Source organism: Lactuca serriola, chromosome 5, assembly GCF_051521515.1.
Source record: "Lactuca serriola cultivar US96UC23 chromosome 5, Lser_US96UC23_V15, whole genome shotgun sequence".
Classification (NCBI taxonomy): Eukaryota; Viridiplantae; Streptophyta; class Magnoliopsida; order Asterales; family Asteraceae; genus Lactuca; species Lactuca serriola.
This window is the reverse complement of record NC_136412.1, coordinates 14,077,507-14,093,345: the sequence shown is the minus strand read 5'-3', so window position 1 is coordinate 14,093,345 and position 15,839 is coordinate 14,077,507. Positions and strand designations below refer to the sequence as shown.

Genomic DNA, 15,839 nt, shown 5'->3' with positions numbered 1-15,839 from the left:
TTCAAAGTAAAAGACACCATTTAGATAAGCCAAAATAGAACCATTCTCATTATTAAAAGAAAATCTAAATCCTTGTCTATATAAACCATGAAATGAAATGATGTTTCTTGCCATTTCTGGCGAATAGCAACAATTGTTCAAATCTAAAACGAAACTATTCCTAAGCACTAAGGAATACACTCCAATCTTGGTCACAGGCGACGATCTTCTGTTCCCCATGATTAGATTGATCCTCCCTTGCTCCACATCCCTACTTCTTCTTAGTCCCTGCACATTAGAACAAATGTGATAACCACAACCGGTATCAAGAACCCAAGAAATAGAATGATTAGAATCGTTAGATTTGATTGTATATATACCTGCGAAAGATGGCTTGATCTTTCCTTCTTTGATTGCTTGCAGGTAATCCGGGCAGCTTCTCTTCCAATGTCCTATCTTGTGGCAGTGGTGGCACTCTGCCTCCTTCGGGTTAGAGCAGGGCTTAGCGGGATCAACTTTGGTCCCACTAGAAGAGGCACCATCTCGGGCTTTCACCTTGCGATAGTTCTTCGATGAAGCTTTCCTCTTCTTTCCCTTCCCTTGTCCAATAGCCAAGACAGGAGCAGCGGGCGGATTGGGAGTGGGTGCAACAGACTTGTCCTTGAAGTTGCTCTCAGCAACCCTCAAGAGACCTTGGAGCTTGATTAGGGTGACCTCTTCTTTGTTCATGTGGTAGGTCATCCTAAATTGGTTGTACATCGGAGGCAAAGAGTGAAGCACCATGTCGATCGCCAAATCCTCACCGAAGTCAACATTTAACTTGTGAAGGCGGTCGACATACCTTTGCATCTTTTGCAAGTGCACGGTAAGAGATTCTCCATGACCCATCTTCGCGGAAATCATGTTAGTGATAATCTCGTACCTCTCTTGTCTTGCGTTTTGGTGGTACCTCTCCAATAAGTCTTGATGCATCTCGTACGGGTACATGTCCTCGTAGGACTTTTGGAATTCGGAGTTCATGGTGGCGATCATGATGCAATGTACCTTCGTTGCATCTCGCTCATGAGTTTCAAAGGCGGTGATTTCGGCGGGAGTAGCAACTTCGGGGTTGATTTTCTCGAGCTTCTCATCGAGGACATACTCCTTATCCTCATAGCGAGCAATGGTGCGAATGTATCTTATCCATTCGCTAAAGTTCGTTCCATCGAAGGTGACCTTTTGGCAAAGGCTCATCAACGTGAAAGAACTAGCAGCAACGTTGTTTGCGTTCGACATCTACAATTAGAAAAGGACAAAGATAGATTAGAATAAGAATCCCTAATAATCACCCAATAAGAAAATTAGGGCTAGGATCCAACAATAACATTTACATATTAGAAAAGGGATGCCGTAATCTAACATGCAAATAAATTGAAGGTAAGTGAATGACGATTCACTAATTCTCCATCACAAAAAACCTAAACTATTAGTCCTAAGTGTTTTTGAGAATTCCTAGGTTCGGATGAGATTCATTGAAGCTATTCAATGGTATGTTTAAATCTCGATATGCCCCTCTCGTTTGTGACTGGGATGTCGAGGATCACAAAGCGGGTGTGAATTACCATGCAAATTCACATGGTGCCTTCATTGTAACAATCACATATTCGATGTGCCGGTAAACCACACACGCTCCATCGAACTATGATAAACAATGAATCACCCTTTGCCACCTTCGCTTAGAACCAATTAGTGTGCCGGTAAACCACACACGCTCCACTAACATCTTAGCAAGGTGCAAAGTGTAATTTCATGGGATTGCATCAATTCACTTTTCCTAAAGTAACTATGATTGGGAAATTTTGGAAAAATATGTGTAGTTACTTTGTATTTCTTATTATACTTTTAATGAGAGAATGAGGTTGCCCTATCCTACCCGTTCGGCTAACGACCCTCCACCAATCAAGCAAGCGGTGGGTGTGAGTGTACACCCATTAAGCGCCATTTTATAGGCCGCAACCTTATACCCACCTTATAGATCGGCTTCGTGAATGAGGCCTACTAACGGTAAGACTAGCATTTAGTTATACATATATATATTATTCTAGTAATATCATATTAGTATAAGGTTGTATTTTAAAACTTTTAAAATCTAGGGTTTGAAATTTAAGTTGTCTAAATTAAAGCTTTTAATCACAAAAGTAAATTTCAAAACATGAGGGTAGGTTTTAAACATTTAAAACATGGAGGATCAAATAACAAATAATTCCAATTAACAATTAATATCCTAATTATCTATATTTGATTTATTCAAGATTTCTTTGAAAGATAATTACCAAAATAGTTAAATAATTAATTAATTATCATATAAGGAAATTAAATATTTAATTAGTTGATAAATATCTTTTTCTAGATCAAGATAATAGTCATATATATCATAAAATCGGATTTAGGTTGATCTATTATGATTAAGGTAAGTTTCCATAAGATAAACACAAAGAAATCCCGAATCTGGTCATTCCTGACGCCTGGACTCGCCGAGTGCACAAGGGGACTCGCCGAGTCAGGCCTACTCGCCGAGTCCACCTTGGGACTCGTCGAGTCAGTGACTCAGAAAACAAAAAATCGAATTTTGCAGGTTTGTTTCAGTTAATCAAGCAACAATTTAAAGAAAACCAAGCTAGGCTCTGATACCACTGATGGGTTTTAGCCATAAGAACTTTCCTATGTGCGCATGCAAAACCCTAATGCTTGGATCTAGGCTTTCTACTAAACATGCTTTTGAATCCAAGACTTCTAATGACTAATTAGGTTAAATAACAACATTGAAACAGATCTAGAATCATACCTTTGAGTTCCTTGTTGATCTTGAGGTCTTGGAGCTTCTAGAGTCACAAATGTCACTCCTCTAATGGCTTACAAACACCAAAGCAAGAAGAATGATTTAGGAGAGAGGAGAGGGGAGGAATTTCGACCAGAGGTTCCTTGCTTTTTGTCAAAAAAAATCGAATTCCATCAGCCATAGGGTCTATTTATACTTGTAGACTCCTTAAGGGTTACAACCTAAACCCTAATTGGATAATCTTCTCTTAAGGCTATCCAAATCCATTCCATAGATAAGCATATGGACGATTTTAGCTATCCTAAACCTCTTAGAATTCGTCCATACCATATCCAAATGGATTTACAGTCTAAAGCTTAACTATCAAACAATTGACAGTTTATACCCCTTTATTTAATTAATCTCTTTAAGTCACCAAATTAATTCTAATTAATTCTATGACTTATATTAATCAAATAACAAATATATTATTCATTATATTATTCACATAATATATTAATAATATTTACTCTCTCTTAATAAATCATCCTATCAAGTTGCTATAGTGAAGGCAACCCAAAAGGACCATGCACAACCGGATCAAATACTTGCCTAATATAGTTGCAGCCTTAGACACTATTCCAACAATTATATATATCGAGCTTTGCTCGATGCCGGACTATGTCCGATGCCGGGCGGGGCCCGATGTCGGACATTGTCTGATGCCGGGCGGGGCTCGATGAAGGGGCAGGTCCCACGATATGTTTATATGTGATTATGTGCTTATGTGTATGGTATGTGGTAGGTTAGGGAGACTCACTAAGCTTCGTGCTTACAGTTTTCAGTTTTGGTTTCGGGTACTTCTGGTAGAAAAGGGAAGAGCTCGGGATGACTGCAATGCACACACCATTATGTTTAGCTTAGGATGTTTTACTCTGATATATTAGCATTTGTTTTTTGATATGATGTTTTAAGATACTATGACTTATATTTTGATGAGATGATTTTGATAACTATGGTTTATTTATAATTTAAAAACGAAATTTTTGGTCATGATTTTTGGGATGTTTCACAATCGTTGTCTTGCACAAATTTATTTCAGCTTCCAGCGCAACTAATTTCTCACGTAACTCGTTCTACAAGGTGTTGATAAGTCCAAGGACTTCTTCCTCGATGACATTGATGGTCTCCTCGAATTTGTCGCTCGTATCACTTATCTTTGCAACAAACAGATCGATAGTATCCTTCCACTCAAAGATCTCACCGACGTTAATCTCCACCCTTGTCAGCTTATTCTTAAAGCTGTTTAAGGTATCTACCGACTGGTCCCTTGCGCTCTTCTTGTATCGTTGACCCCCACCTTCAACGATCGGGGGAATGTTGAGAATCTTACTTCCTTTTGTAGCCATAATTTTTGCTTGCAAGAACTCTAGCTTTGATACAACGTGTCACATACTCAAGTTCGAGACTACGTATTTCTTATGTGGCGAACCGAGGTCCCCCATAAAACCCCAAAACCAACCCTACCATATTACGTATGCCAATTGGTTTCGCCTTGTCATGGACTAATCAGAGAAGTGACACTAGCCCCCGACTAGTTGTGTCTAACCCGCTACAATCCTTTTATTTTCAAGCTCTTCAACGACTCGGCCAGAAGATAATAACTAGATTAACAACGTCCTTAGTCTAGCTCCCCCCCACCCCCACCTAATGCCAAGCTAATCTGTACATGATCTTCTTCTTCTCAGTCAACACGGTCACGAGATACTTAACCCGTGACAACTGGCTCTGTTTTCCATATTTTTATAATCCTAAATATCCTACATAGATTAGAATACTAACTATAAACAAAATAGTACTTACTATTATAACACAAGATTTATATATGCTTTCCACCATTTTTATAGTGTTGTGCACTGAAAAGCGAACAAGGTTACCGTTGGAGAAGAAGAAAGTATTCATCTTACCTACTCTTAATGTCATCGCTATCTTAGGGTTAAAGTCTTAAAACAATTTAAATGAAACAATGTAAAATTACCTTTATGTTACAACAATCTTTGTCTTATATTGAAGAGTGGTAGACCGGTAGTGATGGTCTTAGATTAGTTTGTTTGAAGAGTGGTAGAGTGGTAGTGATGGTGGTGGTGGTGCGTGTATTGCTGTTTTTCAATCATGTAATATCGTGTAATGCAATACAGACACCTCTTAGGGCATCTATAATGCATTGAACTCCATAGAGTTCAATGGATTGCCACATCATCTTTCTACAATTCATACGCCTCTATCATTTTTTTTTCATAAATGTATTTCACTCTTCAAAGTTAAATAGAATGTTACAAAATGCAATTTATAGTAAATATTTAAGAATTAAAAACTTTTTTTTTCCAACTGAAGAGTTCAATGGTCATTGAACTTCAAATCCATTGAATGTAATGTGACATCTTATAATGGTAGAGTTTTATCCGTTGAATGACACATAGACTTGCCACCTCATTCAACTCTCCTATTAAACTCCCCATTATAGATGCTCTTATTAAATTAATCAATGCATGGTTTACTTTATTAATGAAAATTGCAAGAACTGAAATCATAAAAATTAATACCATATACTAAAAGCAATTCTTGCTCCACGAAACGACATTGTCTTATCCATTAAATTTAAACCAGTCATCACTAAGCTTATACACTCTTGTTCATCGTCTATCGTATTTAATCTTGAAAATGTATAGAACAAAAAAAAAGTTTTAACGATTTCTTTTTTCCTCAAAAAAGAAATTTCTTAAAAGCCATGATAAAATTAAGTAAAATCTATATTTGTATGCCTTATTGTTAATATCTAATCTGGTTAATATTAAAAAAAAATACAAAAAGAAACTTTTGAAGAGTGCTAGTATATTTTTTCAAAAACCGGAAACTTCTTCAACCCCATAGGGATCGGAGGGGGCCATGGCCTCCCCGATTTTAAGCCTAATAGCTTACATATATAGTTTTTATTTTTAAATTAAATCCAATGGTCATTATAATTGTTAATTTGGATCCATGTTTAGAGTTACAAATTTAGTTACGAACAAACAAAATCATCCGAAAATCAATGATGAAATTTAAAATAAAATCATTGATAAAATAAACTGATAGAATCAAAAGAATCGGTATTACGATTAGGAAATTAATAGAACTAAGAAACTATCTTAGAAACTCTATAAAACAAAATCAAAGCTACAAAATTATTAACTCAAAGATTTGAGTTTAAGAAAACAAGATCTAGAAATTTCGGAAGCTGAAACATCCAAATCTCACCGGAATAACGCCGTCGACCGCCACCAACTGCATCTCTCCCACATGTCTTTGTCGCCACTAGATGGACCACCGCTTCTCCTTCGTTTGCTTTTCGCTTCTCCGCCTTGTTCTCTTTTCTCTTTCGTTCTCTTTTCCTGTTGCGGCCGATGACCAATCTCCCTTTCCGATCTCCTCTCCAGACTCCACAAGAGGACTATACCGGTATTTTTTTTTCTTTCTCTCTCTGAGTCTGTTGAGTGTTTCCTTTCTCTTGCTTTATGTCTATGGGTATTAAGTATTGTACTAAAATGATGGTAGATGGCATATAGGCATATAGGCATTAGCAAAGCTCTAAAAGTATTTTATCTGAAAAGTCTTTATCATTAATTTTAAATTCATTGATATTATCGATTGATTTTCTATTATATAAAACCTTTATAAAAACTAAGAAAGAATATACATAGTAGTAGATAGTAGTGTATAATAAAATTGATTAAAATCACAAGGTATTATTTATGTATACTTTGGAATCATCATAAAAAACATCCAATAACTTATATTTTATTAGAAAATATAGATGTTTGATATAATATATTTGTTGGTTGTTATTTTTATTTTTAGTTATATTTTGTTATTTAGCAATTGATAGTTAATTGTTTTATGTAGTATATATCAATGTGAAAAACAATCAACTATTAATGTTTTAATTAAAAAAACATGTCAATTCTACTTAAGATCCCGAAAAACCATCGGATATTATTTTGAATGAAAATACAAAATAGCTAGTATATCATTTGAAAGAGAAGTTGTTGAAAAGATTAATCTAAAAACAATTGTGCAATACTTAAAAATGCAATTTTGAAGAGGGATATAATAATCTTTGTTTTGAATTTTGATATGTTATAATTGTGAAACATTTTTTTTTCTATATGGTTTTGTTTTAAAATTTTAATTTTGAACCCCTAGTTATTATGCTTGTGTTCTGCCCTTAAAATCTACAATACTCATAATCTCTATAGAATATTTCTAAATCTTTTTATATATAATCTTTTATAAAAAGATATTCTCATAGTTTCTTCGACCCCTGAATAAAAAATATATTTTTCATAGTTTCTTGTTTAGTCTTGAAAGAAGCAATAAGAACAAAATAAAACTAATTGAATTATATGATACCGATAATGAAATAGATTAAATTATAAATTACCTAGAATAAATTTTCTTAAATATAAAAACAGATTATATAATTAACTGATTTTAAACTAGCCATAAGAAAAGTAATACAACACAAATTTCCACATAAATAATTATGGTATCAAATGACCAAAATAAAAGTAATTGAATAAAACAACACCCATTATAAGTTATAGAAACCTATAATCCCTATAAAATATTTCATTATTTCTCCGCGTCTCTTGTTTATATTTAGGGATAATGACTTAAAAGACCATTGAAGTTTCAAATTTGTTCAAAAAACACCTTCAAACTAAGACATATGTTTAAAAAACACCAACGAAGTACATATTGTTCAAAAAACACCATCTTTATGGTTTGGAGTAACTTACATGTTTAGTTCCTAACTTTTTTTTTTTAACTCGGACAGTCCCTAGCGTTTATATTTATTTTTTCTTCGAACCATGATCGAGTTAAAAGACTTATATACCCTTATTAGTTTTATTTAACATTTATTGTTATTATTTGTTAATTATTTATACAGTTGATATATTTATAATAAATAATAACATAAATTGTATAAATAATTAATAAATAATAAAAATAATGTTAAATGAAAGTAATAAATATATATTAGTCTTTTAACTTGATCAGGGTCCGAAGTCGAAACAAATTTAAACTAAAGGGACCATCCGAGTTAAGAAAAAAAAAGTTAGGGACTAAATATGTAAATTACCTCAAACTATAAAGATGGTGTTTTTTGAACAGAACATGTACTTTGTTGGTGTTTTTTGAATATATGTCTTAGTTTGATGGTGTTTTTTGAACATGTGATACTTGAATGGTTTTTTCCGAATGAATTTGAAACTTCGATGGTCTCTTAAGTCATTTTGCCTTATATTTACTCCTACAAAAATAAATAAATAAATAACTATATTTTCAAATTAAAAAAATACCCCATCATACCCATTTAAAAATTATTTCAAATACACAATACCATCATCATTTTGCACTTTTTCTCAAGAAAATGACAAAACAAATTACAAAGAAAAGAAAAATAAACTCCCATGAAACTTGTTTTATTCGATTAGAGTATCACCCGATTAACTAATATTGAGGGTAGCCAAATCTGAATCGTTTTTATAGCCGTTGAAAGTGGGGTTTCGTAGGTCAAAACTAAATTCCAAATCCTCTATTGGAGAATATATGTCGGGTCGCCGGTCGGTACCGGATTGGTTTCCCCATAAAACAAACAAGAAATCTATCCCAGATTAAATGAATGGTTTCTTGAAAAATTGGAACATTCTAGAGTAAACGTTCAATCGGACGATTCTCGGTGGCTTCTCGTGATCTTGATCCGTGAAAGTACAAGTACAAACTTGATTCTTGGTGTCTCATAGTGTATATGTGGTATATGTAGTATGTATGATTACATGTTAATTGTTTTATTATATTACTAGTTTATAACTCGTGGGAACCACGGTTATAAAATTAATCAAACTTTTATAGTAAAAACTCAAAATTATTAATAAGTTATTTTAAATAAATTATTAATTTAAGAGATACTTTTATTAGTTATGTGAAATTATAATCATTGATTCAAATAAATATATAAAATTAATTTTTAATATATTAGATATTTTTTATTTGTGAATTAATAAAAACAATAATTTAAAATTTAAAATTTAAAATTTAAAATAGAATCACATTAATGAGGAGGTGTAATAAATTTAAAATGGAAAACTAATAGATTGACAAGTGGCAACACATTAATTAAAATGTCTAATATGATGACACATGACAAAAAAACTACTCTTTTATTAGTATAGGGATGCGAATGATATATATATATATATATATATATATATATATATATATATATATATATATATATATATATATATATATATATATATATATATCGGGTGAGTTTTAATAGATAACCATAATTAACCAAAGAACAAAGGAACCAATCTTTTTTTCAACTTTTAGAACTTAGTTTTTATCAAAAAAAAAAAAAAACTAAAAATACAGAAATTCATAACTTTTTATCCTTTTTTCAATGATATAAAATTTGATTTTTTTACATCAAATTCACAATGTAAATTTTTAAAAATTCACAACGTGAATCCGAAAAATATTTTTCACATTCACAATGTAAATATATGAATTTAGATATTTTTAGATTTTTTTCGATAAAGAATGAACTTTAGAAATTGAAAAAAAAGATTTGGTTCCTTGAATAACCAATAATTATGGTTCTCTATTGAACTTTCCGTATATATATATATATATATATATATATATATATATATATATATATATATATATATATATATATATATATATATATCCCCTATTCTAATAAATAAATAGAATAACGCCACGTGTCAGTCTCTCAAACCCCCAAAATAGAGTTTTCCTGCTTCTTTTCTTCAGGTCTAATTACGTAAATGCCATTCACTTCAAATAGGGACAATAAATCCGGAAAAAAATAAACTCAAAAAATGCAATCAAATAATTTAAATGAATAAAAGATTTGCAAATAATATGAAAATATCGGTTATTCAAATTTCAAATTTGAAATACCCGATTTAATATGGAAGTTTGTTTATTGTGATTGGAAATTAAATAATTTCCATTGATTAAATCCCAAAAAATCTGCCCCAAATTATCAAATACCGAAATATATACAAGTATATACCATCTATACACTTCTTTTGTGTTCAGTATTCTGCTTCAGAGAATTCTTTACAAACGGTCTTCTTCTTTAGTTCTTCTTCACTGTTTTTAATGTAATTTATTCAATCATTTAACTTGCTAACATAAATTCTTCAATCATTCCTGTCGGTACCAGGTTTACTGCATAATCATCCTCCGCCCTCTTAATCCTACAACGCTTCCATAAACACATATAAGGTTAGTCTTTTCAAATTAATTTGTAGTATTTATTTAATTTTATGTTAAGATCGTTCTATTATTGTTAGAATAAAGAACCAGAAATCAAGAGTACCAATGTTTCTATGCTCTTCATGATCTGATTTTTCAGTATCTGTCATGTTGTCAGAATATGAGCAATCTTCTTCTTCATCTTTTCCTTATTCTTCTTCCTCGTCTCCTTCTTCTACCTCTTCAGTTAAAAACACGATTTAGCAAAACACGATTTAGCAATGTCTTATTTATTATTAAAATTATACACCAATTAAGAAACAAAAATTGTTAAAATGTTTAATAGTAACTAGAAATGAGGCCCGTGCGTTGCACGAGTCGGTTTTTGTTGTTGATGTTTGGCAGGTTACGAAAGTAGGATGCTATAATGTCATTCAAATACTAAGCAACTGTATAGATTGAATAGAGTATAATATCAAATACATGGAAATATGAAAAAATGAAACAAATAGCAATGTACTTTGTTTGTTGGTAAAAAAATGAACTACAAAAAAAAAACCAAAAAAAAAGATGTAAATTCAAAGCGCATTGCTATTTAGTGCACTTAAAACGAAAAAAATGGAAAGTACACATAATGGCAATAAAACCATTACTGCTGAAATTGGAAGAACCTAAAGAACTGTAGCCTCCACATCCTTTGACTCTCAAATTCCAGCTGCAACTGTAAAAAATGTCTACATATATGTTTATATAAGCACAACTTGTGGCATTATAGATATACACAATCAATAACATCTGAAACTTAAAAAAGTGCATCATAATGCAAAAGAAAAATGAAAAATAGTTCGGTGGATAAATCATCAAAAACTAATAGTTTAATGACTAAATCAATAAAAAAAATGTTAGTGTAGTGGCTTAATTAGTAAATAAAATTTTTAGACAGATAAAACAAACATAATGATAAAAAGATTTTTTTTTTTTTTTTTATTTGTAATTTCTATAACATCAAAAGAGGCCAATTAGGTCAATTTTCAAGAAAAGAGTTGCATACTTGGAGGTGACTTGCTACATTTTCCCTAGTAATTTCATCCAAATATCATGAAATCAAGAATCCTTTTAGACAAAGCTTCTGCATTTTACAGAAGCAACAAACTTTGTATGAAAGATCAATTGACCAAAAAGCAGTAAATCATTATTTTTTTTATCCAAAAAGAAAAAGAATATGAAGGGGCAATTTGGACAAAAACTATGGCACTGGCCGGAGTAGCTCCGTATGAAACCTTTGCTTTCGAAAGTAATGAAGCAATACATTGTTTCAGAAGATGTGTACTTGAAAGTTATAAATGTATCCCAAACTCTATTTTATTCGGATTGTTGTGTTGTATAAAACCATGGTCAAGGGTAAAATTGGTATTTGGTCATTAAAAAAAACATATCGGTACAACACGATAACAATGAACAAAATATACATGTCGGTTTGCAATATCATATAAAATAAGTGAATCTTTTTTAATTTGCAAAGTATTCCAGCCAATATGAGGCACTCTACAACCATTCACAGAATCAAAACGTCCAACCACCCCGGGAATCAAACCAAGACCTCTCACTGAGACACCAAACATTGAATCAGTTAACAAAAATTATTTTAAGTTACAAGTTACAACTACTCACCTGGCCCGTTTTCTTCACTTGACTTAAAAAGTAGCTGCAGGCCACGACAAATGCCTAATTACCTAAATTATCATATATGTAAAATGTCATATTAAGAGATGACAGTTCCATGAAACATACTATTAGGCCGTTAGTAGCTTCATACCACTTGCAGAACAACTAATAACTTCACCCTATTGAGTCGATTCAGTAGTACAATTGCCAGAAATTAAGTCACTGTGCAAGAGCAGATAACCATTTTGAAATAAACAACATCATCAAAAAGTTTAAATCATAAATTTAGTATATGAGAAATTAAATTTAGAATATCCAAAACTAACGTCATCATCATTAACAGAAAGACTCTCTTGAATGATGCAGTCAATCTTTTGTCAAAAACTTATTGATCAACTATATGAAAAGAAATTAACCATGTTCAGTGCCTTAGTCAAATCTATAAACCCATACGTTATTATGTTCTAGCAAAAGGAACAAAAAAAAAACACCTCTCGTTTTGTATGTTGCTGCCTATTAACCCACCGTTTATGCCCTTGAAAATTTTCTGTCATGCTTTTCAACTTTTATAAATATTACAATCATAGAAACCTTACGTGTTTTCAACTTTTAAACTTAAATCTAAACATAGAAACCTTAGGTCTTTTAAAGCTCAAAGAAGTTGAAACATTTATATAAACAATAAATTAAAAACTTTTGAATACACAAATAGCTTTATGTATGACCATTTATAAAGGAAAATTTAGCTAATAAGTGATTTACCTGTCTACTTTAAATATCTCCCTCTCAATCTCCTCTATTCTTCAATTTCATATGTCGGTGGTTGGACATAAAAGATGTACACCCATTGGAAGAGGATGGTAGAAGTCGAGATAATACTCAGTTTCGAGACAAATTTGACAGTAAATTGGTAACCTGTGTGGAATAAAATCTCCAAATCAAACAAAAAAAATGCAACCAAGAAAAAACCGAATTGAAAAATTAAGCAATCGGAAACTGAAATTCAGACTTGACGAACGAAACCCTGCCTGAAGATAAGGCAGGAATACCCAAAAAAAAACGAAAATTAAAAACATTAAACCTGGAAAAGGAATGATTCAAACGAAGTACGAACCTGGTGAAGGAAGTCTGAAGAAGAAACAATGGAGAATTCGGGGCACCCGAGAAGCGAAGGGGGCCGACAATGGTGTGTTCATGGTCACCATTAAGCACCAAACTGGAAATTTTACCCTATTCCTTCAACCGATTTAGGACTAAAGTAAATAACCCAAGGAATATCTAACCTCGCAGTGGTGTTCTTCAAAAGATGAAAGAGTAGAAGGTCCGATGGATTTTGACTTCGACAAAACAAATCGAATCATCATAAATGGGTATGAGAAACAGACCTGATGCGTGTGTCGATGCCCGCATCTTCACCGAACGGCCGTCACTATTCAGCTTTACGGAGGTGAACGTGTACTATTCCTGTTCACGATCAAACAACTTGTCGCCTCTGGTAAACCGGAAAGCTTCGGTGGGGAATTTCTAGTCCCGTCGTACAGAGGCTCTTCGTTTCTCGACCCAAAGCGCATAGGTGGATGAGAAAGCAGGTGGGGGGAAGGTAAGCAGAACCTGTCGGGGAAGGCATGGGAACCACGGTATCAGCTCCGTTCTTATCTTGGGGAAGGATTTGCCGGTGTGAAAGAAAAGCAAGCAGACGGGTAAAGTGGATGAGAGAATGGGAGGCGGTGGGTTTTTGGAAAAATAGCAATCGGTGGAGAGGATAACGTACACGTGTGATAGTAGAATGAAAACTAAATCTGACAGCAACCAGGATACAACACGTAGCAAGGGAACCTAATTATTATATATGAACGATTTTAACATACACGTGTCTAATACACCGACCCACATGTGTACAAATCTGGGACCAATTTGGCTAGGACTAAAATTAAAATCCTTTGTTAGAAGGACACAATTGAACATGTATATATATATAAAAGAAGGATCATTTTTGCCCTAAAATTAAAATCTTTTATTAGAATGACACAAGTGAACATGTATGTATAAAGGAAAGACCATTTTTGTCCCATCTTTAGCAAATTTACTGTAGCTAAGGATGGAGAATTTTAATATATAGTATAATAATAAAATCTACAAGTTAAATGAGGCAAAAAAAGAAAGTTATTTACTGTAGTTATCAAAAAGTTCCATGTATAGAAACATTGGTGTTTTCATTGTTATTTACTGTAGCTATCAAACATCAGACATTGCTATAAGAAATCAGAATTTTTTTTCATAACAATGTCTGTTTTCATTGTTATTTACTGTAGCTAGCAAGGTTATCATAGAATGTTATTTTGTGTATCTCATAATAAAAAAATCTACAAGTTAGATGAGGCAAAAAAAGAAAGTTATTTACTGTAGCTATCAAAGTTGTTATTATAGTTCTTTCATATCTCAAAGTGTGTAGACATTTTCTTTAATCTATTTTAAACACCATTTATCAAAACACCTCTAAGATAAATTAAAAAAACAACAATCTACTTTTAACTTATTTTTTATATTAGCATTCTATTTAAATTTTCCCTGTTACAACATTATACTTTGTAAAAAAGTCTACCCAATTTAGCAATGTCCACTAAAGTTGTGATTTTACAATTTGATTATTAAAATCTTATTTCGTTTTAATGATTTTATTATGTTTGTTTTTTTAGGGCTTTTTATTCTTCTCACTCATATGATTTACAACAACATGTATATGAATTCCTCTTTGGTTTTCCTAATTTGTTCTTTGCTTTCCTTGAAGAAGAATGCAAACTCGATGAATTATAATTTCAAGTAACGCCCGTTTACCATTTTTTTTATATTAATTGTTTTGGAATTGTGATTCTTGTTGTACATGTAGATTGCACAAGGGATTAATTGTTTTGGAATTGTGATTCTTGCTAATCCAGGGACCATTTCTGTAACTTTTCGAAAAATCTGCTATGTCTAAAGAAATTTTGAAACACTATTTTTTTGGTGCAGATATCTTATTTTCTATATTTGTACTAAATAGGAACTAATTTAGTATTGTTGCATATATCTTATTTGCTATATTTGTACTAAATAGCAACCATTTTAGTATGTATTTATACACTTTCAATATTTGCATATATTACTTTACAAAAATTCTTTTTGCTTACATTTCTATATGCTTTTAATTGTCTTGCAGAAAATGAATATTGGGAATAAAGTCTACCTAAAAAATATTGAACAGATTTATGATAATTCACATATCAAGATACGGGTGCTGAAAATGTGGAACTTTGTCAAAAATAATACGGTTTGTTCAATTGAAATGATCCTGATGGACGAGGATGTTTGTTGTATTTCGTATATTTTTTATACCTCATTCAGTATTACATATGTTGCAACAAACAAATAATTATTATTTATGTGATTTAACAGGGTACAAAATATCATTCTCGTGTCTTCAATCAGAATTTCTCCAGATTTGGTCATCTATTAAAGGAAGATGAAACTTATATAATTCTAAAACCCAATATGGCGGCTATTATTAATGGTTTTAGTTATACAGGTCATAAGCAAACAATAACTTTAGATTGAAAAGTATCCTAAAAAATGTGAGGATTTCTCAGGTCTGGTCAATAGATTTATGTTTGTTGATTTTAATTCTATCATAGAACAAACATGCCCAAGAGACACATTCTTTGGTAAGTTATTAAACTTTATTCCAATTACTTTTATCACTTGTGTTCTTTATTATACATTTTATTATTTATTTTTTTTGATGTTTTAATAATAATGCAATAGTATAACTTGTGTTACACTTGTGTAGATGTTATTGGACAGATTGTCTCATTTCGACCGCTGGAAACATCAAATCCTATAGCATCTAAGCATTATATAAAACTCACTCTTAGCAACCTAGAGTGAGCTTATATATTTTTTTTATTTCTTTATTATCTTTAATTAAATAACAATTTAATAGTATTAACTAAATTCTTTTTTTATTTAGGTATGTACATCTTAAGGTTACTATCTTTGGAAGTCAAGCATGCCAGATGTCACAATACCT

General features: G+C 31.9%; 1 long non-coding RNA gene across 14 annotated transcripts; it reads right to left on the bottom strand.

Moving 5' to 3' along the window:
* Positions 1-9,743: 9,743 nt before the first annotated feature.
* LOC145052022 (uncharacterized) lies at positions 9,744-13,574 on the bottom strand. 14 transcript variants are annotated; one of them, XR_013683938.1, is made up of 6 exons: positions 12,891-13,574; positions 12,539-12,691; positions 11,903-11,998; positions 11,783-11,816; positions 10,236-11,717; positions 9,744-10,113 (listed from the first exon to the last, which is right to left on the bottom strand). It is a non-coding gene; the product is annotated as an uncharacterized LOC145052022 (long non-coding RNA). The 14 variants fall into 14 exon arrangements; XR_013683937.1 differs by having other exon boundaries at positions 11,783-11,844; positions 11,928-11,998; XR_013683936.1 differs by having other exon boundaries at positions 10,236-11,844; positions 11,928-11,998; positions 12,891-13,012; positions 13,162-13,574.
* Between the last annotated feature and the right edge of the window lie 2,265 nt (positions 13,575-15,839).